Consider the following 27,529-nt stretch of genomic DNA (forward strand, 5'->3'; position numbering starts at 1 on the left):
TGCTCATTATCATTTGAGTTAATTGATAGGTTTCCTCCACGATCCAATTGTAAATTTTTGTTTTTTTTCTTGCTGGCGGTTTGATGTTTATCCTTAGAAGCTTTTTGTATGATGCATGACTCCGGGGTTGTACACCTAATGGAAGTTTTTTCCCACTTTTTCTGCTTAGTAGGGTTTTTTTATTACCACCAAAATTTTTCAATATTTAAAATAATGTATTTTTCCTTGAGACATTGTAAGTGTTGCTTACTTCGATGTACTCGTGTTGTTTTTGAATAATATAATAATAATAAAAAGATTTGAAAAGAACTAGTAATGTAACTTCTAAAACCAATTGGCTGCACCAGTGATGATTTGGTGTGTCTTATTAAAGGGAAGTGAATACTTATGCAATCAATTATTTTGTGTTTTATGTTTATAATTAATTTAGATCACTTTGTAGAGATCTGCTTTCACTTTGACACAAAAGAGTCTTTTTCTGTTGATCAGTGTCAGAGAAAGCCAAATTAAGCCAAGTTGTAGTGTATATGGATTTCAGCAAGGCATTTGATAAGGTACCCCATACAAGGCTTATTGAAAAAGTAAGGAGGCATGGGATCCAAGGGGACATTGCTACCCAGACAGAGGAGCAATTATTATCCAATAATGTCAACAATCAGTTTATCCAAAATACCCAAAATGCCACATTATTGGCATTTCACTGGAAGTACCTGAACTGGCAACTGTGATAGAATGGACAGCAACCATCATCTACATGCTACCTGGCCTGTGCATTTTCACACCTGGCCACGGTTACGTATGTATAGTGAGAGCACTGTGAGGAAATTGTTTGGTAACCATGTACTTTATTCTGTTTTGGAAAGCTTTTAGCGCAGTAAATCTTCCAAGGGAAAATGAGAAGATGTATTTTCAATGCAAAGTTCCCAAGAAAGGTGTAGTTGTTAGCTGAGCACCCATGAGGAGGTGCCGAGACGAGGACGTTGCCCAGCATTGCCTGGAACATGGTCGCTGTCAAATTTGTGACGTCCAACAACTGAAAGAAGAAAACAAGAAGCAATTATCATGATGTTATCAGGAAAACATTGCGTTAGATAAAAATGCTGCTGTGAAATATTAAATGTTATTTATTTTTATTAATTTATAATTCTATTATTAATTGTTAGAAATATTTTAAAATTTTATTTTATTTTCCTGTCTATTATTTATTTATTTAGAGATCCAGTGGAGAACAGGTCCTTCCAGTTCTTCAGGCCACGCCACCCAGCAACCCATCTGTCCAGCCCTAGTCTAATCACAGGACAATTTGCAATGACCAATTAACCTACTAACCAGTACGCCTTTGGACTGTGGGAGGAAACAGGAGTACCCTGAGGAAACCCACATGGCCACTGGGAGTACATACAAACTGCTTACAGGTGGCACTGGAATTGAATTCCGAACTCTGGAACACCCCAAGTAGTAATTGTGTTGTGCTAACCACAATACTTCCATGGCACTTTTATTGAATAGAACAGATCATTTATATATAATGTAAACAGAAGGCACTTTATAAAATATTTCAATTATTATCATTATATTAATTAATGTAAGGTAATGTAAGGTACATCCTAGCTGCTACGCCTTTGCGTTGTCCCCATTAGTGGTGCCCAACGGTGACATTAGCTTGTTCTCAGAATCAGGTTATTATTGTGAAATTTGTTAACTTAGCTGCGACAGTTCAATGCAATACATAATATAGAAGAAGGGGAAAACAAATAATAATAATAATAAATAAATAAATACATTATATATATTGAATAGATTAAAAATCATGCAAAAAACAGAAATTATATATATTAATAAAGTGAGGTAGTGTTCATGGGTTCAATGTCCATTTAGGAAACAGATGCCAGAGGGGAAAGAGCTGTTCCTGAATCACTGAGTGTGTGCCTTCAGGCTTCTGTACCTCCTCCCTGATGGTAACAGTGAGAAAAGGCCATGCCCTGGGTGCTGGAGGTCCTTAATAATGGACACTGCCTTTCTGAGACACTGCTCCTTGAAGATGTCCTGGGTACTTTGTAGGCTAGTGCCCAAGATGGAGTCGACTAAATTTACAACCCTTTGCAGCTTCTTTCAGTACTGTGCAGTGGCTCCCCCGCCCTTACCAACCAGACAGTGATGCAGCCTGTCAGAATGCTTTCCGCAGTACAGCTCTAGAAGTTTTTGAGTGCATTTGTTGACATACCAAATCTCTTCAAACTCCTAATGAAGTATAGTCACTGTCTTGCCTTCTTTATAACTGCATCAATACGTTGGGGCCAAGTTAGATCCTCAGAGATCTTGATACCCATGAACTTGAAGCTGCTCACTCTCTCCACTTCTGATCCCTCTATGAGGATTGGTATGTGTTCCTTCATCTTACCCTTCCTGAAGTCCACAATCAGCTCTTTCGTCTTACTGACATTGAGCTCTCTGCCTAGAGATCTTACCTGCCCTAGCTGAAAGCACTTCATGGGTGGAGTACTTCTTAAACACCACCCACAAAGTTTAACAAATCGATCAGAGGCAAAACTCAGAATGGAGAGTTGAAGTTAAATTCTAAGGACTGAAGAACTTTGCACCACGGTAGTGTAGCGGTTATTGCAACACATGTACAGGTCAGAGCGTCACCTGTATGGACTCTGTATGGCCTCCTTTTGGAATGAGTGGGTTTCCTCCGGGTGCTGTGGTTTCCTCCCACAGTCTAAAGACGTACCAGTTGCTAGGCCAATTGGTCATTGTAAATCGTCCCATGCTTAGGCTCAGGTTAAATTGAGGGTTGCCAGACAGCGTAGATGGAAGGGCCGGAAGGGGTTGTATCTTCAAATAAATAAATAGATAGAGTGTAGTTTGGGTAATCTCACCTTGTAATTTAACTCCTGCAGCGCTGGGAACATTCTGGTTATTGACACTGCATTAAACGCAAACCAATATTCATTCTAAGTGTGTGGTGCATACGACCTCTTGCATTCAGCCAATAGCAATCGCAGTAGCATACTTACCAAACTCTTTATCTGGGCACAGGTATATCTCGCCACCTCACTGGATGGGATAGGGACTGCACTGGCAGTGTGGCCTCAGAGCAGCTAGTTTCTCTCATCTGTACTCTGTAGGCTATAGAATCAAAATTAATATAGGAATTCAGTTCATGGTTAATCATCTCAATAAGCTCCTGTTCTGCGTTGTCACATTCAGTATGCTTCTGAAAAACATTGAGCTAACAAAAATACTTGTTTTTTTAATGAAACAATATGTTCAGGCAGAATTAGACATTGGAATGAATTTGACTTGGAGTCTGGGTAACCTTATTTACTTACTTGTTTGTTTGTTTGTTTATGGAAATACGGCACAGAACAGGGGCTTCCAGTCTGCTGAGCCACGCTATCCAGCAGCCCAGCGATTTAACCCTAGCTGAATCAGATTTAATATCACTGGCATATGTCATGAAATTTGTTAACTTTACAGCTGCAGTACAACACAATATATGATAAATGACTATAGAGAAAAACTTGAATTACAGTAAGCATATATACGTCTATTAAATTGTTAAGCTAAAATAGTAGTGCAAAAAAACCAGCAATGAGGAAGTAGTGAAGTCGTGTTCACGGGTTCAATGTCCATTTAGGAATCGGATGGCAGAGGGGAAGAAGCTGTTCCTGAATCGCTGAGTGTGTGCCTTCAGGCTTCTGCACCTCCTGCCTGATGGTGACAGTGTGAAGAGGGGTGGTGGGGGGTCCTTGATGATCGATGCTGCCTGCCTAACGCACCGCTCCTTGAAGATGGCTTGGATACTATGGAGGATAACTAATCTTTACAAGTTTCTGCAACTTATTTCGATCTTGTGCACAAGCACGCCCCTCCACCCCCCCGACCAGCTGGTGATGCAGTCAGTCAGAATGTTCTCCACAGTACAACGGGAGATGTTATCAAGTGTTTTAGTTAACAAACCAAATCTCCTCAGACTCCTAATGAAATATAGCAATGAAATAACACAGGATGATTTACAATGACCATCTAACCTACTACCCAGTGCGTCTTTGGACCGTGGGAGGAAACTGATGCACTCCGAGGAAACCCACGCGCACATGGGAAGGAATGTACAAACCTGCTTACAGAGGACACGGGAATTGAACTCAGAATTCTGTCACCCCAAGCTGCAGTAGCACCTCACTATCTATGGCAATGTTTGCAAATACTTTTTCAGGAAATTTTCAGGAAGAGCAGTAGATGCAGTGTATATGGATTTCAGCAAGGCATTTGATAAGGTACCCCATTGAAGGGTTATTGAGAAAGTAAGGAGGCATGGGATCCAAGGGGACATTGTTTTGTGGATCCAGAACTGGCTTGTCCACAGAAGGCAAAGAGTGATTGTAGACGGGTCGTGTTCGGCATGGAGGTTGGTGACCAGTGGTGTGCCTCAGGGATCTGTTCTGGGACCCTTACTCTTCGTGATTTTTATAAATGACCTGGATGAGGAAGTGGAGGGATGGGTTATTAAGTTTGCTGATGACACAAAGGTTGGAGGTGTGGTGGATAGGGTGGAGGGCTGTCAGAGGTTACAGCGGGACATCGATAGGATGCAAAACTGGGCTGAGAAGTGGCAGAAAGAGTTCAACACAGATAAGTGCAAAGTGGTTCATTTTTGTAGGTCAAATATGATGGCAGAATATAGTATTAATGGTAAGACTCTTGGCAGTGTGGAGGATCAGAGGGATCTCGGGGTCTGAGTCCATAGGATGCTCAAAGCAGCTGCACGGGTTGATTCTTTGGTTAAGAAGGCATACGGTGTATTGGCCTTCATCAACCGTGGGATTGAATTTAAGAGCCGAGAGGTAATGTTGCAGCTATATAGGACCCTGGTCAGACTGCACATGGAGTACTGTGCTCAGTTCTGGTCGCCTCACTACAGGAAGGATGCGGAAACCATAGAAAGGGTGCAGAGGAGATTTACAAGGATGTTGCCTGGATTGGAGAGCATGGCTTATGAAAATAGGTTGAGTGAACTTAGCCTTTTCTCCTTGGAGCGACGGAGGATGAGAGATGACCTGATAGAGGTGTATAAGATGATGAGAGGCATTGATTGTGTGGATAATCAGAGGCTTTTTCCCAGGGCTGAAATGGTTGCCACAAGAGGGCACAGGTTTAAGGTGCTGGGGAGTAGGTACAGAGGAGATGTCAGGGATAAGGTTTTTTAATGCAGAGAGTGATGAGTGTGTGGAATGGGCTGCCAGCAACGGTGGTGGAGAAGGATACAATAGGGCCTTTTAAGAGACTTTTGGATAGGTACATGGAGCTTAGAAAAATAGAGGGCTATAGGTAATCCTAGTAATTTCTAAGGTAGGGACATGTTTGGCACAACTTTGTGGGCCGAAGGGCCTGTATTGTGCTGTAGGTTTTCTATGTTTCTATGAAATTGGAAATGTCTGGGATTGCCCTGCTGTTTGTAGGATTCTTCTTGCGTTGAAAGCAAATTCTTGGCTTAGATCCGTCATATCACTGTCCTAGACACTTCACAGCGAGTTTCTCTTGCGGGCTATATGGTGTGACCAGGCACGTCTGGTGAAGGAGCTTGTCATGTCCACTTCAGGGCAGCTCACTCACCTTTGGACCCCACTGGACACTTAGCTCTCATCTGTGGCTCCAAGTAGCTGTTTGCAGGTGAACGCAGCCACGCCCCTGTAAACTGCTTCCTCTCAGTCCAGGGCAGACACTCAGCATGGTCAAGGTCACATTTCACCGCTAATAAAAGCCTTTCAGTATTTACTCTACTTCCAGTCTTTTGGAGTAATTGATAGTGAATCACTTATATAATTTAGTTATATAAATATATGACGGATAACCTATATATAGATCATAGATACATACATACATGTACTTCTTACAGTTTTTATTATTATGTATTGTAATGTACTGCTGCCGCAAAACAACAAATTTCATGACATTTGCCAGCGATACGCGGTGAAGGGTGAAAAGCTCCTTGTGCTTGACTGTACTGCAGTGTTAACAGATTTAAATCACAGACTTCTAACCAGCAATCTATTGTCAGTGAGGAGATGCAGGAGCCTGAAGACCAAATTTCTGCTGCTTTTCTGCATTGCCACTTACAGTAGATTTGTTAAAGACATTGAACTAATAAAAATATTTATTTGTTTAATGAAACAACATGTTCAGGCAGAATTAAACAGTGGAATCAATTTGGCTTGGAGATGTGAATCAGGAACAGCTTCTTCCCCTCCACCATCAGATATCTGAACGGTCCATGAACTCAACCTCATTATTCCTTTTTGCATTATTTGTTTATTTTTTAAAGTGATAGATTTTTATATATTTGTTCTGTACTTATGCCACGAAACAACGATTTTCATGCCGTATACTAAAAGTCAGTGATAATCAAACTGATTCTCAGCAATTACAGTGTTACACTCAACTGGGCAGGCAGCATCTATGGAGGGGAATAAACAACGGCATTTTGGTCCGAGTCCTTCCATCAGTACTCGACCCAAAACATCAACTCTTCATTCCTCTCCATAGGTGCTGCCTGACCTACTGGGTTCCTCCAGTGTTTTTTGCTCTGGATTTCCAGCATCTGCAGAATCTCTTGTGTTTCTATGGAATTACAGTTAAAGGTTTGCTCAGGTTCCTGAGAAGAACAAACCATACCTCAGTGTAAATCTCACTCTAAACTCCTTCTGTATTCAAGATTCCAGTGTGTTTAATGTCATTTCCAGTACTCAAGTATAAAGGAGAACAAAATAATTGTTACTCCGGATGTAATGAATAATTGCTGTTCAAAATATGTCTTGTGTCCTTTTATCACAGCAGAGTCAGGTTAATCACCAGGTGTTGCCACAGAAGTTGGTCTAGTTGGCCCAGGAATTAGATGTTATGTCTGACCGGGTACAAGCTTGTGATCAATCTGCAGACAAACTGTTAATTAAATAGTAAAAAAAATGCACGTGATGGAATTCTGAAACAGGAACAGAAAATAGTAGAAATAAAAATAGCTCAGAGTCGCTGGCATTTTCCAATTTTGAGATGAAATAAGTTTTCTCTTTCAAAATGTATTAGCTGGCTTAATGTTGTGATGTCTCTTCCACACCCAATGCACCAACTTCAAGTAAATCATTATTTTTATCAAGGCGGGGAGAAGGCTCAAATCCAATCGAAGGAGCATGCCGGCCTCGTAGGAAGAGCAAAGAGCCGACCTGGGGAAACGGCTCAGGTTCGCTGAGCACATCTCCTCGACAATGCTTAGGCCAGACGTAGTGCTGCTGCCAGAGTCATCTGGACCAGTGGCCATGTTGGAGCTGACCATTCCCTGGGAAGACCAGGCGGAGGAGGCCCATGAACGGAAAAAGACAAAGTACCAAGACTTGCTGCACCGAGGGGTGGTGGGCACATTGTGTGCCCATAGAGGTGGGCTGCAGGGGGTTTGCTGGTCAATCTCTCTGCGGAGCCTGCAGCTGAATGGGCATCTCTGGAGCCCAGAAGAGGAAAGCCATCAGGAACACACAATGGAGTAGAGCGAGCTTCAGGATGGCTGTGGGCCAGGAGGAGTGATCCGTGGCAGAATGCTACTCAGACACAAGTCGAGGCCTAGTCATCCCCAGCTGGGCTGTCCGGGCAAGGGTGTCTGATGTTGAAAGACCCGAAACACATCTGCGACCCCGGGTTACATCACTGATGATGTACCTGAGTGCATCACAAGATATACCATTCTATCTTTCACTGCTTGTGAGACTTCTGGAAATCCTTTATTCATTTTATTTAGAGAGACAGCACAAATCAGGCCCTTCCGGCCCAACGAGTCGCACAAGCCAACAATCTCGATTTAACCCTAGCCAAGTCACAGGACAACTTATAAAGACCAAGTAACCCTCTAACCAGTGCGTCTTTGGACCGTGGGTGAAAACTGTAGCACCCAGAGGAAACCCATGTGCAAACGGGAAGGAACTTACAAACTTGCTAACAGAGGATGCTGGAATTAATCGGCAAACTCCAACGCCCCAAACTGTAATAGCGCCGTGCTAAACGCTAAGCTACCATGGTTGTTCATAAAACAATCCTGCAGATGCTGGACATCTTACGTAACACAAACCAAACATTGGAGGAACTCAGCAGGTCGGGCAGTGTCTATGGATAGAGATAAGCAGTCAATGTTTCAGGTTGAGTACCTTCATCAGGACTGGAAAGGAAGGGGAAACATCCAGAATACCACACCTTATTCCAACTTCTTCCCTCTTTCTTTCCAGTCCTGATGAAGGGTCTCGGCCTGAAAAAAATGACTGTTTATTCACTTCCATAGATGCTGCCCACCTGCTGACTTCCTCCAGCATTTTGTATCTGTTGGTTATAAAACTAATGCGATTATACTTCTAAACTAACGTATTGAGATTTCTTGTTGTGAGGATTGGGAATTTCCATATAAATACAGGTTCTGTCATTTTGAAGTGATAGTGTTGTGAATAGATGACAGGAAACTGCAGACCCTCTGAACAGATTCTCACCATTGAATGGATTTATAATTGATGAATAGATACAAAGTCACAATCAATAATTTCTGATTTTATTTTCAACACCATTCTCCCACCTTCACCCCGTAACCTTTAACCCCTCACCAATCATGAACCTATCAGCGTCTACCTGAAAACACCCAGTGACTTGTCGTCCACAGCCATCTGAGGCAATGAGTTCCACAGATTCACAAACTTCTGGCTGAAGAACTAATAGAAGCATCCTCTCCATGTCCACTCTATCCAGGACTTTCCCCTCCCTCATCCTTCTGAACTTCAGCAAGTACAGGCCCAGAGCCATCAAGCACCCCTCGTGTTAGCTCCTTTCGTTCCTGGGATCATTCTCATTAACCCCCTCTGGACTGACTCCATCTACCCTTCGATATGGGACTCACGATCCGTAGACACTGCCGTTGCTGGAATCTGGAGCAACAAGGGGTCTGCAGGTTGAACAGCATCTGTGGGGGGAGAAGGAATTGTCGATGCTTTGTATCAGAATTGACCCGCTGAGTTCCTCAAGCACACACAAAATGCTAAAGGGACTCAGCAGGTCAGGAGGCATCTGGAGGAGAATGAACAGTCAATGCTTAGGACTGATGAAGGGTCTCAGTCTGAAATGCTGACTGTTCTCCTTCACAGATGCTGCCTGGCCTGCTGAGTTCTTCCAGTACTTTACGTGTGCTGATCCATATTTCCAGCATCTGCGGGATGTTTTGTGTTTTAGTTTTATTTATTTTTATTTTGAGATGTATCGCAGAATAGGCCCATCTGGCCCTTCGAGCCACATTGCCCAGCAATCACCCAGTTCAACTCGAGACTAATCACGGGACATTTTCCAGTGACCAATGAACCAACTACCCAAACACGAGGAAATCTGCAGATGCTGGAATTTCAAGCACACACACAAAGATTGCTGGTGAACGCAGCAGGCCAGGCAGCATCTCTAGGAAGAGGTGCAGTCGACGTTTCGGGCCGAGACTTCGTCAGGACTAACTGAAAGAAGACATAGTAAGAGATTTGAAAGTGGGAGGGGGAGGGGGAGATCCAAAATGATAGGAGAAGACAGGAGGGGGAGGGATGGAGCCAAGAGCTGGACAGGTGATTGGCAAAAGGGATATGAGAGGATCATGGGACAGGAGGTCCGGGAAGAAAGACAAGGGGGGGGGGGAACCCAGAGGATGGGCAAGAGGTATATTCAGAGGGACAGAGGGAGAAAAAGGAGAGTGAGAGAAAGAATGTGTGTATAAAAATAAGTAACAGATGGGGTACAAGGGGGAGGTGCGGCATTAGCAGAAGTTAGAGAAGTCGATGTTCATGCCATCAGGTTGGAGGCTACCCAGACAGAATATAAGGTGTTGTTCCTCCAACCTGAGTGTGGCTTCATCTTGACAGTAGAGGAGGCCGTGGATAGACATATCAGAATGGAAATGGGATGTGGAATTAAAATGTGTGGCCACTGGGAGATCCTGCTTTCTCCAGCGGACAGAGCGTAGGTGTTCAGCGAAGCGGTCTCCCAGTCTGCGTCGGGTCTCGCCAATATATAGAAGGCCACATCGGGAGCACCGGACACAGTATATCACCCCAGCCGACTCACAGGTGAAGTGTCGCCTCACCTGGAAGGACTCCGGTATGTTTTCGGACTGTGGGAGGAAATTGGAGCACCCAGAGGAAACTCATGCATTCCACGTACAAACGTTGAAGCCCCTTAAAGGGGACGCCAGAACTGAACTCCACACTCCGATGCTTCGAGCTGAAACAGTGTCACGCTAGCTACCACGGCCCACAAAAAAGATCCTGAGCAGATTGTACATTACAACCCTGAGTGAAATTTCTTTTATGTGCGACTTGTGCCTAACCACATGTGGGAGGATGGAATTTATGGATTAATCATAATGACCTATGATTCTTGTAAAAATATTACTTCATTTCTCCCTATTGCCACGCCTACTCACTGCAAATCAATGGCACACCGCTGCCACCTACTGCCAGAAATAGAGAATAGCACAACTGCTTTAGAGAGTCCAGTTCAAGGTTAAAAACCTTGTTGTCTTATACATCACATGGTGAACTTCAGTGGGTTAACTAGTATCAGCTCCCACAAAGTGATAGCACTATTCGTCAGAAGTAAAGCATAACATTGTGGCTTTTGAGAGCCCACTTCAGGGTTAAAAACACTGTCGTCTTATACATCACATGGTGAACTTCAGTGGGTTAACTTCTTGCAGTTCTCACAAAATGATAGCAGTTTGCAATGAAATGGAATTTGCGAAATAATATAAATATTTATGCCAAAAGTTTCTGGTTTTGGAGGGATGCTAAAAAATTAACTTTTCTTTACACAAATATTTGATAATTGAACAGTACAGGTGAGAATAATAAAAGCTATAATGTTAGAAGTCTGATATAAAAGCAGGAAAAAGCAAAAGGAATCTCTCAAATGCAGTAAATATTTTATATTAACCCGAGGCAATGAGCAGATGTTGGAAATCCAGAACAATATACACAAAATGTTGAAAGAACTCAGCAGGTCAGGCAGAATCTATGGAAGTAAATAAACAGTCAACATTTCGAGCCAAGACGCTTCATAAGGACTGGAACAGAAGGGAGAAGATGCCAAAATAAAAAGGTGGGGGTGGGAAGGAGTATAGCTAGAAGGTGAGAGGTGAAGCCAGGTAGGTAGGAAAGGTAAAGGGCTGGAGAGGAAGGAATCTGACAGGAGAGGAGAGTAGACCATGGGAGAAGGGGAAGGAGGAGGGGAACCCAAGGTGGGGGGGTGATAGGCAGGTGAGAAGAGGGAACAGGGCAGGCCAGGGAATAGAAGAAGAGGGGAGGGGGAGGAAAAGTATTTTTTTACCAGAAGGATATTCGTGCTGTCAGGCTGGAGATCGATGGTATGAACATTTTATATTGTTACACTACTTCTGTTTCTTTGCGCTAAGATATAATGAGCTTAGATTTATTTTGACTGATGTTTCCATCCATATTAAGAACATAAGAAATAGGAGCAGGAGTCGACTATCTGGCCCGTCGAACCTGCTCTGCCATTCGATAAGATCATGGCTGATCTGGCCATGGACTCATCTCCACCTACCTGCCTTTCTCCATAACCCTTAATTCCCCTACTATGCAAAAATCTATCCAACCTTGTCTTAAATATATTTACTGAGGTAGCATCCACTGCTTCATTGGGCAGAGAATTCCACTCTCTGGGAAAAGCAGTTCCTCTTCATCTCCATCCTACTACTCCCCCGAATCTTGAGGTTATGTCCCCTAGTTCTAGTCTCACCTACCAGTGGAAACAACTTTCCTGCCTCTATGTTACCTATCTCTTTCATCATTTTATATGCTTCTGTAAGATCCCCTCTCATTCTTCTGAATTCCAGCAAGTACAGTCCCAGGTGACTCAATCTCTCCTCATAGTCTAACCCCTCATCTCTGGAATCAACCTGGTGAACCTCCTCTGCACTGCCTCCAAAGCCAGTATATCCTTCCTCAAGTAAGGAGACCAGAACTGCACACAGTACTCCAGGTGCGGCCTCACCAGTACCCTGTACAGTTGCAGCATATCCTCCCTGCTCTTAAATTCAATCCCTCTAGCAATGAAGGACAATGTTCCATTTGCCTTCTTGATAGCCTGCTGCACCTGCAAACCAACCTTCTGTGATTCATGCACAAGCACTCCCAAGTCCCTCTGCACAGCAGCATGTTGTAATTTTTTACCATTTAAACAATAATCTGCTCTTCTATTTTCCTTCCAAAGTGGATGACCTCACATTTACCAACATTGTACTCCACCTGCCAGACCCTTGCCCTATCTATATCTCTCTGCAGACTCTCCAAATCTTTTGAACAATTTGATTTTCCACTTAATTTAGTATCATCAGCAAAGTTAGATACACTACACTCGGTCCCCTCTTCCAGATTATTCATGTATATTGTGAACAGTTGCAGGCCCAGCACCAAGCCCTGTGGCACACCGCTCACCACTGATTGCCAGAGTAACACCCAACTCTCTGCTTTCTATTAGTTAACCAATCCTCTGTCCATGCTGACACATCACCCCAACCCTATGCATCATTATCTTATGGATAAGTCTTTTACGTGGCATCTTATCGAACGCCTTCTGAAAATCTAAGTAAATATCGTCCATCTGTTCTCCTCAATCCACTACACATTATATCCTCAAAGAACTCCAGTAAGTTTGTCAAACAGGACCTGCCTTTGCTGAAACCATGCTGTGTCTGCCTGATGGATCCATTTCTTTTCAGATGCCTGGCTATTTTTTCTTTAAAATAGAAAATACTATAAATATTTCCATCAGTGGAAAGAGAAACAGAGTTCTGTCACAACCACGGTCTTTACTGCAGAGTCTGGGTGCCCTCGCAGGTGAGCAGCTGAAAGAAGTTGGCAATCGCGCAGATGACAATGCACACATTCCAGCCAATTGGTGTTTATGTGTAGTTGTGGTTAACTCACTTCCTTGGGCCATCACCAAAGTTCATCTCTAACGAAAGGTCTCCAATGTGAAATGCCAATGTTCCTTCTTTCCACCAGCGTTGCCAATGAAGGTATAAAGGCCACGAAGGGTTCAAAGTAAATTTATTCTCAAAGTACATATATGTCGCCATATACCACTCTGAGATTCATTTTACTGAGGCCATTCACAGTAAATACAAAGAAGCAAAAGAAAAAACATGCAAAATAACAATAAATATCGAGAACATGAGATGAAGAGTCCTTAAAAGTGAAGGTATTCAGCGCCATGAAATGAATTTAGTTAGTTCAAAGTAAGTTTATTATCAAGGTCTGTATAAATTATACGACATTGAGATTTGACTGCTTACAGGCAGTCACAAAACAAGAAACTTTAAATCACCTCCCTCTGGTGCTCCTCCCCCATTTTCTTTCTTCCATGGCCTTCTGTCCTCTTTTATCAGACTCCCCCTTCTCCTGTCCTGTATCTCTTTCGCCAATCAACTTCCCAGCTCTTTACTTCATCCCTCCCCCTCCCAGCCTCACCTATCACCTTGTGTTTCTCTCTCCCCTCCTTTAATCTACTCCTCAGATTTTTTTTCTCCAGTCCTGCCCAAGGGTCTCAGCCCAAAATGTCAACTGTACTTTTTTCCATAAATGCTGCCTGGACTGCTGAGTTCCTCCAGCATTTTGTGTGTGTTGCTTGGATTTCCAGCATCTACAGATTTTCTCATGTTTGTAAAACAAATGATCAACACCCAATGTGCAGAGGGAGGAAAAAAGAACAAATCACACAAACAATAAAAGCAAGCAACTGCATTCACAAACTAAAGTGAGTACATAGACCCAAAGCTTGGAATAAGCCCTCAGACTCAGCATCAGTTCATCACACAGTGGGGCAAATCGTTGTGAAGCTCACAGACACTGGAGCAGTTAGAGCAGGCCCACAGCCTGGGGCAGTCAGAGCGGGCCCACAGCCTGGGGCAGTCAGAGCGGACCCACAGCCACACCTCAGCCTCAGTTCCGAGGAAGGTGGAGTAAATGTGGCAGAGCAGCAAGCAGAATTGTCCAGACCCTCACCTCCAGTCCCCACACCCTGCCTTTTCAGTCTATCAGGCCTGACATTTAACTTGTCCAAACACCAGCTCGTCACCTGCACTAGGACACAGGCCCTGCTACATTGATAGGCTTTGGGCCTGGTCTCTGCTGCCACGTTCTGGCCCAAAACTGACATTTCCAAATCGACCCTGTGCTTAGATTGATCCACCTCAGTCCCATTTAGGTGGAGGGGTCCAAAACCCCTCCCTTCCGCTCACTCCAACTCTGGCTCCGTCTCTGACTGCACCTCGAACTTACCTCAACCTCGGTCCAACCACTCCGCCTTGACCTCGCTCCAACTTCGCCACATACTCACAAGCCTCGACCCTCGAGTCAGCCTCGCCTTCACTTGCCTCTTGTTTGCAGTGACAGTTTACCTCAATTTTCCACAGATAAAGTATTTTTAATAAAGCATTCAATTGTATTTCTTGCTTTATGAACTGCCAGAAAGCTGTCACCCATCATTAGGGTCTCGGCCTGAAATGTCGACTGTACCTCTTCCTAGAGATGCTGCCTGGCCTGCTGCGTTCACCAGCAACTTTGATGTTACCCATCATCAGTAGCACCATCTTAAACAGGGTTACTTATTCCATTAAATTATTCATTCTAAAAGTAATATCATGTTACTGTACCAGGCAGAAGACTGCTCTTTTCTCTCTCTCTGTAAGACTGAAGCCACCTGGTGTATGTTGCTCTGCTGTTGCAGTTGGCTAGTTCTGTATAGCACATCTGTCCAGGACCCACTTTTGAGACTTTCCAGTAAATGGAATTTCTAATTACTGGTGCAGCCATTGCTGTTACATAGTCAGCTTGTAGGACCCTGAAACAATGTCTAAAAAACATAAACTGGAGGAAAATCGTCAAGCATTCATAGTATATTTACATTCATTATCAATTTATGCTGTATACAACCCTGAGATTCATCTTCACACAGACAGCAATGAAACAAAGGAATTCCATGGAAGTCACTCTAAGAGAAATATCAGACAACCCCCCTCACCATGTGCAAAATAAACAAATCATGCAAACAGCAAACAGCGACAGCAATGGAATATAGAAACACAAAACCAAAAGAGTCCAGGCATATTCATTTCAGCTCAATTCTAGTTCTGGTGATGCTTGTTTGTTATCTGCACTGATCAAAGTCGCCCAAAATAACGCAGAGAAAGAAGCCACCAGAAACCAGAGGCACACCATTACATGAACTACAGAAATCATGTTGATTAAACCTTGCCCAAGGCACAGGTCTCCAGCACCATGCTCTGACAGCATCGAGGGAGAGAGAGACCATTCAAACACTTGGACCTTCCTCCTGCGTCCTTATATGTGAACCTTACTTCTGTGGATCTATCCTGAGCCCAGCATATCGATACAATTGCAAAGAAGGCACAGCAGCAGCTATATTTCATCAGGAGTTTGAGGAGAATTAGTATTTCACCAAAGACTCTCACAAATTTCTATAGATGTACCATGGAGAGAATTCTGACTGGTTGCATCACCATCTGGTGTGGAGGGGCCACGGCACAGGATTGGAAAAAGCTGCAGAAAGTTGAAAACTCAGCCAACTCCATCTTGGGCACCAGCCTCCCCAGCATCAAGGACACCTTCAAATGGCTAAACCTCAACAGAGCGGCATCTATCGTTAAGAACCCCAGTCACCCAGGACATGCCCTCTTCTCACTGTTACCATCAGGAAGGAGGTACAGGAGCCCAAAGGCACACATTCGGTGTTTCAGGAACAGCTTCTTCCCCTCCACCATCAGAGTTTTGAATGAACAAAGAACCCATGAACACGACCTCATTATTTTTTTTCTTTTTTTTGCTCTCTTTTTGCACTACTTAATTAAATTTTTATATAGATTTCTTATTGTAATATATTGTTTTTTTATTATGTATTTATTATAAAACAGCAAATTTCACAAGATATGCCAGCGATATTAAACCTGATTCCGATTCTAAGGTTCAAATTTCCAGGTAAGTTTATTAAGTACATATACAGTGTGTCTCTATATAAAACCCTGAGATTCATTTTCTTGTAGACCTACTCAATAAATCCATAACAGAATAACAAGCATAATACAATCAACAAAAGGCCATTTGTCATTTGTTCATCCAAATGTGCAAAAGACAATATTGTGCAAATACAAAAACAAAGAAATAATAGTAATAAATATATAAGCAATAAATATCGAGCACATGAGATGAAGAATCGTTGAAAGTGAGTCTATAGGTTGTGGGGACATTTCAAAGATGGACCAAAGAGAAGCTGAGTGAAGTTATCCCTTTTGGATCAGGAGTCTGATGGTTGAGGGGTAGTAACTGTTCCTGAACCTGGTGGTGTGAGTCCTGAGGCACCTGTACCTTCTTCCTGATGGCAGCAGCAAGAAGAGAGCCTGACTTGTATGGTGGGGGTCCCTGATGATGGAACTGTCAACATTTCGGCAGGTACCAAGGCAGGATTTTGACCTGAAATGTGAACAATTCCTTCTCCCCCCACAGATGCTGCTCGACGCATTGATTTCCTCCAGCAGATTGTTTGTTATTCCAGATTCCAGCATCTGTGGTCTCTTGCATCTCCATCATTTCCACTGGGAATTCAATTTAAACTTCCTTTCTTTCCCAAGACAATTGTAATACATTTAACACATAAAACTAAACCTGCTCAGAGTCTGTGGATTGATGGTACAACAAAACGACTCTGCTTTTACTTTATAAAATTAGAACATGCCAGAAATACTTTCAAGGACTCTTCACCTCATTCTCGATATTTATTGTTTATTTATTCATTATTACCTTTTTTTGTTTCTCTGTATTTACTGTGAATGCCCACAAGAAAATAAATCTCAGGGTTGTAAATGGTGACTTATATGTATTTTGATAACATATTTACGTTGAACTGTGAAATACTCAGCAGTAAAGGACAATGGACATAGAAATAGAGTTAGCATTTCAGATTGATGGCTTTCATTAGAAACATGGAGATGTAACAGTTTTAAACAGTTATAGAGATGGAGAAATGTGTGAATGGATAGCTCTGTGGCTAGGGAGGCTCAGTGATGATGTGCTGTGGGGGTGGGGGCTGAGGGGTGTCTGACAAATCAGTAAAAGGAGCGAACAAATTAAATTCCAGAAAGAGAGGGACACAACAGTGGCACCAATGGCAGACCACCTGTCTCACGGCTCGAGTGACCCAGTTTCAGTCTTAAAACCATAAAACATAGGAGCAGATCTAGGCCATTCAGTCCATCAATTCTGCACCACCGTTCCATTATGGCTGATCCATTGTCTCTTTTAGCCCCATTCTTCTGCCCTCTCCCTGTAAACCTTTGACCAGAGCACCAACTGTGAGTTGGAGGGCTCTGAGAGAGGAGACAGTGCACAGGTCCAGGAGCGAGGTTTAAAAGAGGAAAGCTTTGTGGGGACTCAATTATAACTGGAGCATCAGTCGTGAGTTGGAGAACAGGGAAGGTTCAGGCATAAAAGGGAGACACTGCCTAGTGGAGCAGTCATCGATGGAGTGGTCATCGATGGAGTGGTCATTGATGGAGTGGTCATCGATGGAGTGGTAGGGCTTTGGCTCATTTGGGCTTTGGCAAGGTAAGTAGGCAAGTGGACTTCATTTTTCCTTGCATTTTTTTTGGAGGAATAGAGAGCATGTCTGTAGGGTTAGTATTTTGCTCTGGGTGTCGGAGGTGAGAATTCTGGGAATCTTCAGTCTCCCAGATGGCCACATCAGCACCAGGTGCACCAAGATGCAGCTTCTGAGAGACTGTGTTAGGGATCTGGAGCTGCGGCTTGATGACCTACAGCTTATTAGGGAGAGTGAGCAGGAGATAGATAGGAGCTACAGGGAGTTGGTCACCCAGAGGCTGCAGGTTAGATAAGTGGGTGACTGTCAAGGAAGGGATGGGAAGAGATCAAACAGTGGAGAGCATCCCTGTGGCCATTCCCCTCAGTAATCATTATCTCGTTTTGGATGCTGTTGAGGGGGGTGACCTGACAGAGGATGACCACGGTGATCAGGTCTCTGGCACTGAGCCTGGTTCCATGGTACAGAAGGGAGAGAAGATGATGAATACATTAGTCATAGGGAATTCCATAGTGAGGGGAACAGACAGGAGGTTCTGTCACCCTGATAGAGATACCCGCATGGTGTGTTGTCTCCCAGATGACAGGGGCCAGGGTATGGGATGTCTCGGAGCAGGTGCAGAGAATACTGAAGGGAGAGGGTGAACAGACAGAAGTCTTGATACACGTTGGTGCCAATGACATAGGTAGAAAAAGGGAGAAGGTCCTGAAGAGAGAATACAGGGAGTCAGGTAGGAAGCTGAAAAGCAGGACCTCCAGGGTAGTAATCTCAGGACTGATGCCTGTGCTACATGCTAACAAGCACAAGGATAGCATGATCAGGCATATCAATTCATGGCTGAGAGATTGGTGTAGGGGACAGGGATTCAGATTCCTGGATCATTGAGGCCTCTTCTGGGGGAGGTACGATCTGTACAAAAAGGACGGGTTACACCTGAACCCAAAGGGGTCCAATATCCTAGCAGGCAGGTTTAATAGAGCTGTTAGGGAGGGTTTAAGCTAATTTGGCAAGGCGATGGGAACCAGAGTGATAGGGCTGAGGAAGGGGAAAACAGAAATAAATTAAAGATAGCATGCAACAGAGATAATAGAAAGGACAAGCAGGAGATGAGGCATAATCACAGCCAGAGGGATGACTTACAGGGCAATAGAGGCGTGGTGCAGTTAAAACAGAAAGCAACAAATACTGGACTGAAAGTGTTACATTTGACTGCACGCAACATAAGAAATAAAATGGACCATCTTGAAATTCAGCTACAGATTGGCAAGTATGACGTTGTGGCCATCTCTGAAACTTGGCTAAAGGGTGGTTGCCATTGGGAGCTGAACATCCAAGGATATACTGTGTATCAGAAAGATAGGTTAGTAGGCAGCGGAGGGTGGTGTGGTCCTGTGTATAAGAAATAATATTAAATCATTAGAAAGGGATGACATAAAAATCGGAAGGTATAGAGTCTCTATGGGTTGAGTTAAGAAATGGCAAGGGTAAAAGGACCCTAATGGCGGTTGTATACAGGCCTCCAAACAGCAGCATGTCAGAAGGGCAATGTCATAATAATTGTTGGGGATTTTAACATGAAAGAGGATTGGGAAAACCAGGTCAGTACTGGACCTCAAGAGAGAGAGTTTGTAGAATGTCTAAGGGATGGCTTTTTAGAACAGGTTGTTGCTGAGCCCACTAGGGGATTGGCTGTGCTGGATTGGATGTAATGCAATGATCCAGAGGTGATAAGAGAGCTTAAGGTTATGGACCCTTGGGGATCAGTGGTCACAATATGATCGAGATCACTTTGAAATTTGAGAAGGAGAAACTAAATTCCAATGTGTCAGCACTTCAGTGGAATAAAGGAAATTACAATGGCATGAGAGGGGAACTGGCCAAGGTCGACTGGAAAGAGACACTAGCAGGAAAGACAGCAGAGCAGCAATGGCTGGAGTTTCTGCAAAAATGAGGGAAGTGAATGACAGATATATTCCAAATAAGAAGAAATTTTAGAATGAAAGGAAGACACTACCGTGGCTGACAAGTGAAGTCAGAGCCAAAGTAAAAGCAAAAGAGAGGGCATACAAGGAAGTCAAAGCTAGTGGGAAGAAAGAGGATTGGAGAGCTTTTAAAAACTTGCAGAAGGAGACTAAGAAGGTCACAAGGAAGGAAAAGATGAATTATGAAAGGATGCTGGCGACTAATATCAAAGAAGATACTAAAAGCTTTTTTAAGTATTTAAAGGGTAAAAGAGAGTAGAGGGTAGATATAGGACCAATAGAAAATGACGCTGGAGATATTGTAATGAGAGATGCAGAGATGGCAGAGAAACTGAAGGCGTATTTTGCATTAGTCTTCACAGTGGAAGACATCTGCAGTATACCAAACATTCAAAAGTGTCAGGGAAGTGAAGTACATGCAGTGAAAATTACGACTGAGAAGGTGCTCAGGAAGCTTAATGGTCTGAGGGTGGATAAATCTCCTGAACCCTCGGGTTCTGAAGGAAGTAACTGGAGAGGTTGCGGCGACATTAACGATGATCTTTCAAGAATCGATAGATGCTGGCATTGTACCGGATGACTGGAAAATTGCAAATATTACTCTGCTACTTAAGAAGGGTGGGAGGCAGCAGAAAGGAAACTATAGACCTGTTAGCCTGACATCAGTGGTTGGGAAGTTGTTGGAATCGACTGCTGGGATGAGATTACAGAATACCTGGAGGTATGTGAGAAGACAGGCCAAAGCCAGCATGGTTTCCTGAAAGGAAAATCCTGCCTGACAAACCTAGTGCAATTTTTTGAGGAAATTACAAGCAGAGTAGACAAAGGAGATGCAGTAGACGTAGTGCACTTGAATTTTCAGAAGGCCTTTGACAAGGTGCCGCACATGAGGCTGCTTAGCAAGATAAGATCCCATGGAATTACATGGAGTTACTAGCACAGAGGAGTTACTAGCACGGCTGATCAGCAGAAAAGAGAGAGTGGGAATGAAGGGATCCATTCTGGCTGGCTGCCGGTTACCAGTGGAGCTCCACAGGGGTTGGTGTTGGGACCACTGCTTTTTACGATGGAACTAATGGACTTGTGGCTAAATATGCTGATGATACAAAGGTAGGTGGACGAGCGGGTAGTGTTGAGGAAACAGAGAGCCTGCAGAGAGACTTAGATAGTTTAGGGAAATGGGAAAAGAAGTGGCAAATGAAATACAATGTTGGACAGTGTATGGTCATGCACTTTGGTGGAAGAAATAAACGAGCAAACTATTATTTAGATGGGGAGAGAATTCAAAACGTAGAGATACAAAGGGACTTGGGACTCCTTGTGCAGGATACCCTAAAGGTTAACCTCCAGGCTGTGTTGGTGGTGAAGAAGGCTAATGCAATGTTGGCATTCATTTCTAGAGGTACAGAATATAAGAGCAGGGATATGATGTTGAAGCTCTATAAGGCACTCGTGAGACCACACTTGGAGTATTGTGTGCAGTTTTGGGCTCCTTATTTTAGAAAGGATATACTGACATTGGAGAAGGTTCAGAGAAGATTCATGAGAATGATTCCAGGAATGAAAGGGTTACTGTGTGAGGAATGTCTGGCAGCTCTTGGGCTGTATTCCCTGGAGTTCAGGAGAATGAGGGGGGATCTCATAGAAACATTCTGAATGTTAAAAGGCCTGAACAGATTAGATATGGCAAAGTTATTTCCCATGGTAGGGGAGTCTAGGATAAGAGGGTGTGACTTCAGGATTGAAGGACGTCTTTTTAGAACAGAGATGCAGAGAAATTACTTTAGTCAGAGGGTGGTAAATCTGTGGAATTTATTGCCACGAGCAGCTGTGGTGGCCAAGTCATTGGGTACATATAAGGCAGAGATAAACAAGTTCTTGATTAGCCAGGGCATCACAGGGTATGGGGAGAAGGCTGGAGAATGGGAATGACTGGAAGAATTGGATCAGGCCATGGTTGAATGGTGGAGCAGATGCAAAGGGCCAAATGGCCTACATCTGCTCCTATATCTTAGGGTCTTAGGATCTTATGGACATCCTGACAAATCAAGAACCTATCAACCTCCACTTTAAATATTCCCATTGACTTGGCCGCCACAGCTGTTTGTGGTAATGAATTCCACAGAGTCACCACCCTCTGGCTAAACAAATTCCTTCTCATATCTAACCTAAAGGAACATCCTTCTATCCTGAGGCTGTTCCCTCTAGTCCCAGACACCCCCCCCCACACACACACACACACCCACACCCCCCCCACACACACACTATATGAAAAATCCTCTATCTAGCTTTGAATGAGATCTCTTCTCATTCTTCTGAGCTCCAGTAAGTACAAGCCCAGAGCCATCAAATGCTCCTCATACATTAACCTTTTCATTCCCAGGATCATTCTTGTGAACCTGACACTCACTAATGGCTGCACATCTTTTCTTTGATAAACCTGCTCACAGGATTCCAAGTGCGGTCCGAACAATCCTAGTGCTCTCTGCATGGAACATACATGTTCTGCCTGTAACCCCATCATGCAGAGGGATTGAAAACCTACAGAGAGACTGTGCTTGATCAAACTTTCAGCATTCCCTTTTCCTGAGCTTCTCTGATTCATTTAACATTAGAGTTAGGCGTTACTGGATGTTACAAGATTCACAATACACTGTACTTTTGTGATTAGTCATAGGGTTTAAGAACAACAACAGAGATGGTGGAGATAGGAGAAGAGGAAGTGAATCTTCACTCTTTGGAAAATTTGATACTTTAGAGTAATGCTATAGATGGAGTGTGGATCTGACATAGTTGGAAATAATTCTGAAGTGATGTTATTAGACCATAAGACATAGGACCATAGGCCATTCCACATCCTCTCTATTCTTTCCAGGCTCCTTTCAATATTCAATAGGTTTCAATGAGATCTCAGCCCGCACCACCCCCCCACCCATTCTTCTCATCTCCAGCAAGTACAGGCCAAGAGCCATTAAATGCTCCTCATACATTAACCCTTTCCTTCCTGGGATCATTCTCATAAACCTCCTCTGGACCTCTCTCTATTGCAGGGGTTCCCAACCTTTTTTATCCATAGACCCCCAACCATTAGCGGAGGGGTCCATTCTATTGTTTCAGCAGGGAACATGGACAACAAACTTAATTACAAGAATCTATCATATCACCATGAGCTCTGGAGTTTATTAACACCACCAAATGTATTGTTGTACAAAGGTTACAAATAATTTCATCCAAAACCTAACAAGTTTGCAATGTGTCACAGTCTTTAAAACTACTTTCTCACCTGTATTCTGGGTATGGTTCAAATTGAACTGAACTGAGCTGAATTGAATTGACTTTATTACTTATATCCTTCATATACAGGAGGAGTAAAAATCTTTACATTACATCTCTGTATAAATGTGCAATGTGCAATTTATAGTAATTTATAATAAATAGTATGTACAACAGGACAGTCAATATAACATAGAAATACAGTTGTGTCAGCATGAATTAATCAGTCTGATGGTCTGGTGGAAGAAGCTGTCCCGGAGGCTGTTGGTCCTGGCTTTTATGCTGCGGTACTGTTTCCCGGATGGTAGCAGCTGGAACAGTTTGTGGTTGAGGTGACTCAAGTCCCCAGTGACCCTTTAGGCCCTTTTTGCACACCTGTCTTTGTAAATGTCCGGAATAGTGGAAAGTTCACATCTACAGCTGCACTGGGCTGTCCGCACCACTCTCTGCAGAGTACTGCGATTGAGGGAAGTACAGTTCCCACACCAGGCAGTGATGCAGCCAGTCAGGATACTCTCAATGGTGCCCCTATAGAAAGTTCTTAGAATTTGGGGGCTCATACTAAACTTCTTCAACCACCTGAGGTGAAAGAGGTGCTGTTGTGTCTTTTTCACCACATAGCCAATATGTACAGACTATATGCGATCCTCGGTGATGTGTATGCCAAGAAACTTAAAGCTGTTCATGCTCTCAACCCCAGATCTATTGATGTCAATAGGGGTTAGCCTGTCTCCATTCCTCCTGTAGTCCACAACCAGCTCCTTTGTTTTTGCGACATTGAGGGAGAGGTTGTTTTCTTGACACCACTGTGTCAGGGTGATGACTTTGCTATAGGCTGCCTCATTATTATTTGAGAATAGGCCAGTCAGTGCAGTGTCATCAGCAAATTTAATTAGCAGATTGGAGTTGTGGGTGTCGACACAGTCATAGGTGTACAGAGAGTAAAGGGGGGGCTTAGTACACACCCCTGAGGGGCACCTGTGTTGAGGGTCAATGGGACAGAGGTGAGAGAGCACACTCTTACCACCTGCCTGCGATTTGACAGGAATCCAACTGCACAAGGCAGGGTGAAGGCTGAGATCTCTGGGCTTCTCGTTGAGAAGGAATTATGGTGTTGAATGCTGAACTGTAGTCCAAGAACAGCATTCTCACATAAGCATCCTTCTTCTCCAGACGTGTGAAGACGGTGTGTAGAGCAGTGGCTATTGCATGGTCTGTCGATCGGTTGTGTCGGTAGGCAAATTGTAGGGGGTCCAGTGTGGGTGGAAGCATGCTGCAGATGTAGTCCTTGACCAGCCTCTCATAGCATTTGGTTATTATTGAGGTGATTGCGAGAGGACACCAGTCGTTCAGGTATGTTACCTTGGTCTTTTTAACTACAGGGACAATGGTGGATGTTTTGAAGCAGGAAGGCACTCTACACTGGGAGAGGGAGAGATTAAAAATGTCAGTAAACACAACTGCCAGTTGTGCTGCGCACACTCTGAATATCCGCCCTGGGATGCCAATGGCATTTCAATGGATGTGAAGGTTAAAACTACCTTACATCTATCAAAATAATTATTTTTTAATTAAGTACCTCAACACAATAGAATGATCTGTATGGAAGACATACAAAACAAAATTTTCCACGGTATCTAGGTAAATGGTTATATGTGGTATACGGACTTTGATAATAAATGTGAAACTTGTCTTTGAATGTGACAATATTAAACCAATTTACCAACTTAAATTGATCAATAATTATTTTGTGGTAGTAATTCGTAAAGCAGCAATGTTCGAAGCAATTCTTTCACGATTGGTTACAGACACTGAGCAACACTTAAAACTCACGGTACTGCTGATTAATGGTATTTCTCTGTAACTCCGAACAAGAACAGCAATTACTATCATTCATGGAAAGCAAGCAAGTTGGTGTACTATTTATTTACTTAGAGACCCTTCCGGCTCAACAAGGCTACGCCACTCAATTACAGCGAAGTGACCAATTAACCTACCAACCTGTACGTCTCTGGAATGTGGGAGTAAACCAGTGCACCCAGAGAAATCACGGTCACGGGGAGAACGTACAAATTCCTTACAAATGGTGGAGGAATTGATATAACTGGCACTACAATTAGACCATAAGACATAGGAGCAGAATCAGGCCATCTGGCCCATCGAGTCTACTCCGCCATTCAATCATGGTTGATCCTTTTTTTTTCCTCCTCAACCCCATTTCCCGGCCTTCTCCCCGTAACCTTTGATGCCATATCCAATCAAGAACCTATCAATCTCTGCCTTAAATAAACCCAACGACCTGGCCTCCACAGCTGCATGTGGCAACAAATTCCACAAACTCACCACCTTTTAACTGAAGAAATTTCTCTGCATCTCTGTTTTGAAATGACGCTCCTCTATCCTGAGGCTGCACCCTCTTGTCTTAGACTCTCCCACCATGGGAAAAATCCTTTGCACATCTACTCATTCTAGGCTTTTCAACATTCAAAAGGTTTGAATGAGATCCCCCCCTCATCCTTTTGAATTCCAGCGAGCACAGACCCAGAGCCATCAAATGTTCCTCGTATAATAACCCTTTCATTCCTTCAAACGTTCCTCATATGGTAACCCTTTGATAATAGTGTTACACTTAACCCCTACGTGACTTTGCTTAGAGCTCAGGATGTACTGACAGGAAAAAGAGCGCTAAAGAGATCATCAAAGCTCAGTGCCCCTCCACCACCTTTGAGGAAGTGACTGCATTGTGAACTCTGGATGTGGAAGAACAATGTAGCCAAATAAAAGAGCGGAAAGACAGCAACTGCTAAACTGAGTGGATGCTAATTTAAAGTATGTATTCCATCTAGGATGATCAGCCTTCTGTAGCGTCGCATTCACCGAGGGTCCAGTGCACTCAGTGTTCAAACACGTTAACAAAATTGAAACAAGGTGAAGATTTTATATCTTGCTCACTGAATTACAAATTACATTTAGATTTGTTTTTAATGAACTGTGCATATATTTTATTATTATTAATGAATGGCTTGGGAATGTTAATATTAGTGTTATGTGGTGGAGAGTATATTGTCTGGCTGCATCATGACCTGGTATGGAAACACCAATGCCCTTGAATGGAAAATCCAACATAAAGTACTAGATATAGCCCAGTGCATCACAGGTAGAGAACTCTCCACCACTGAGAACATCTACATGGAGCACTGTTGCAGGAAAGCAGCATCCATCATCAGGTACCCCCTCTGCCAGGCCCTGCTCTCTTCTCACTACTGCCATCAGGCAGGAGGTTCAGGAGTTTCAGGACTCATAACAACAGGTTCAGGAACAGTTATCACCCCTCAACCATCAGGCTCTTGAACCAGAGGGGATAACTTCACTCACCTATCACTGAACTGTTCCCACAACCTATGGACTCACTTTCAATGACTCTTCATCTCAAGTTCTCAATACTTATGGCTTATTTATTTATTATTATTTTTTTTCTTTTTGTATTTGCACACTGGTTATTTGTCCATCTTGTGTGCAGTTTTTCCTTGATTTTATTGGGTCTCTTTGCATTTAATGTGAATGCCCACATGAAAATTAATATCAGGGTCGTATATGGTGACATAAATGCACTTTGATAATGAATTTACTTTGAACTTTTCAACTTGAACTTTGAGGAAAGATCATAGTGCATGGAATTATGAGAAAATCAAAACCGGGTTGAAATTTGTTAGGTGGAAGAAATTAAGAGTAGTTTGTCTGATTGTTTGCAATTGAATAGTAGTTCAGATCTGCAAACACTCCTGTTTATAGTGGATGATTTGCTGAAGATGAAAGAGCAATAGATTCTGTACTGTGGAAAAGTCTGAGGCATAGAGAGAGAGCGTGTGTGTGTGTGTGTGTGTGTGCGTGTGTGTGTGTGCGTGTGTGTGTGTGCGTGTGTGTGTGTGCGTGTGTGTGTGTGTGTGTGTGTGTGTGTGTGAGATATGGTTTGTGATTCTGATATGGGTCTGTATCGTGGACTGAGAGTGGGAAGGGGGCAGGGAGAAGGGAATGACGGTTAGGAAAAGGAGAACGGAGTGGGGAGGGAGCAGGAAGCACCATAGGAACGTTCTGTAATGATCAACAAAACAATTGTTTGGAATCTAATGACCTTGCCTGGTGACTCAGGGCTGGGTGTGTCTGCACCCCCAACCCCCACCCCTGGAATTCCTTCTTTGCCACCAGACCCACACCCCTTCCGCTGCACTCCACCCTTGCCATTCCCAACATCCTTTGCTCTGCAAAATTTACAAACTGGCTCTCCACTTCATGTTGACAAATACAGTACTGTGCAGAAGTCTTAGACACCCTGTCATGTACATACATCTATTGATGCTTCTGGACACATCTTCAGAGATGTTCCTGGAATCATCCGGTGTTTCGGGTCTTTCAGCTTCATACAACCTCCTCCAGGTGACCCAGCCGGGGCTGATCAGACCCCAGCTTGTGTCCAGGTGGCTAGCTACTTATGACTCCATGGCTCCCCTCTTTTGAGCCACAGCCATCTTGAGGCCCTCTCTGCCGCATTGGTGGTACCGCGGATGGCTCTCCTCTTCCTCTCT

The 27,529-nt window shown here is 43.5% G+C and overlaps 1 long non-coding RNA gene across 1 annotated transcript; it reads right to left on the minus strand.

The window, feature by feature from the left end:
• Positions 1 to 907: 907 nt before the first annotated feature.
• Positions 908 to 27,529, minus strand: LOC140188310 (uncharacterized). The gene is made up of 3 exons (XR_011883270.1): positions 27,292 to 27,529; positions 3,021 to 3,132; positions 908 to 1,033 (listed from the first exon to the last, which is right to left on the minus strand). It is a non-coding gene; the product is annotated as an uncharacterized lncRNA (long non-coding RNA).

The sequence above is a fragment of the Mobula birostris genome, chromosome 26 (assembly GCF_030028105.1).
Source record: "Mobula birostris isolate sMobBir1 chromosome 26, sMobBir1.hap1, whole genome shotgun sequence".
In the NCBI taxonomy this organism is placed as follows: Eukaryota; Metazoa; Chordata; class Chondrichthyes; order Myliobatiformes; family Myliobatidae; genus Mobula; species Mobula birostris.